The 995-nt window shown below is 32.7% G+C and overlaps 1 protein-coding gene across 2 annotated transcripts in view; it reads right to left on the minus strand.

Annotated features, from left to right (window-relative positions):
• Positions 1–995, minus strand: part of MAP3K7 (mitogen-activated protein kinase kinase kinase 7) — a 69,937-nt gene that overhangs the window by 49,716 nt on the left and 19,226 nt on the right. The gene's annotated exons all lie outside the window — the stretch shown is intronic.

The following is a 995-nucleotide window of genomic DNA, read 5'->3' on the forward strand; positions in this document are numbered from 1 at the left end:
AAAGAAAAAAGTAAAATAAACCTATATGGGAAAAGGAAATAAAGTGGTCATTTTAAATGTCCTTATTTTTAAGATACTTCTAGAAATGTCCAACTCCAAAACCATTTCTTATGCTTAGAATGTGTGTGCGAGGGAAGTATAACTCTATTACGGTTAGAGTAACTTATTGAAAGATTTCCAGAAAACTTTCTGAACTTAAGATTCTGATTTTCCTAGGTGCTATATTACCCAAGTGTAATCACCAAGTAGTATACGGTTACTTAGGTTTTCCTCTTGATGACAAACAGAAATAAAGATAAGCTGTACCATCACACTGTAGTAATATTCAATAGCAGTATATGGGGTTCTCTGAAATTATAATTTTTATAAATTCTTTGTATATAAGTTTATACTAAAATTCTAACTTGAGAGATTATTTAGAAATTAGTTTCTTTTTAGTCCAACATGACTAGGATATACCAAATAAACTACTGTACACATCTCCATAATGTCACAAACACTCCTATGATAACTGAAGTGCAAAGAACGCTAAATGCAATTTATCTGTACATGCACTTGAGCAAAAAATTTCCTGTTTTACTGTTCTTGTTCCAGCTCTAACTGCTCTTTACCGAAGGAAAGAACTGTAACTGGTTTTCCTTGTTTCATCTTGGTAGATTCAAGATAATTTTTTCTGAATGACTTTTATATTATTATTTTAATTAGCACTCCTTCACTAAGATTTTAATAGGTCACCAGCCATGAGTGACATTCAAAGCTCACTGAAACATGGACCTAAACGATCTTTGTAGGCTTACGTTCATATAGCTGGGACCAAAAACACACTTTTATTTCTGAAGTGTATGCAAATGAACCTGCAAAAGATGAATAAAATAGGGGCACAAGCACAAGGTGATATTATATAAAATACCTAACCAAATCATCAGGTGCCTTGTTTATATGCCATTCTGAAGAATTCTTCCTGACCACAGAATCCACAGGTTTACCAATGACAG

Source organism: Ailuropoda melanoleuca, chromosome 10 (assembly GCF_002007445.2).
Source record: "Ailuropoda melanoleuca isolate Jingjing chromosome 10, ASM200744v2, whole genome shotgun sequence".
Lineage (NCBI taxonomy): Eukaryota > Metazoa > Chordata > Mammalia > Carnivora > Ursidae > Ailuropoda > Ailuropoda melanoleuca.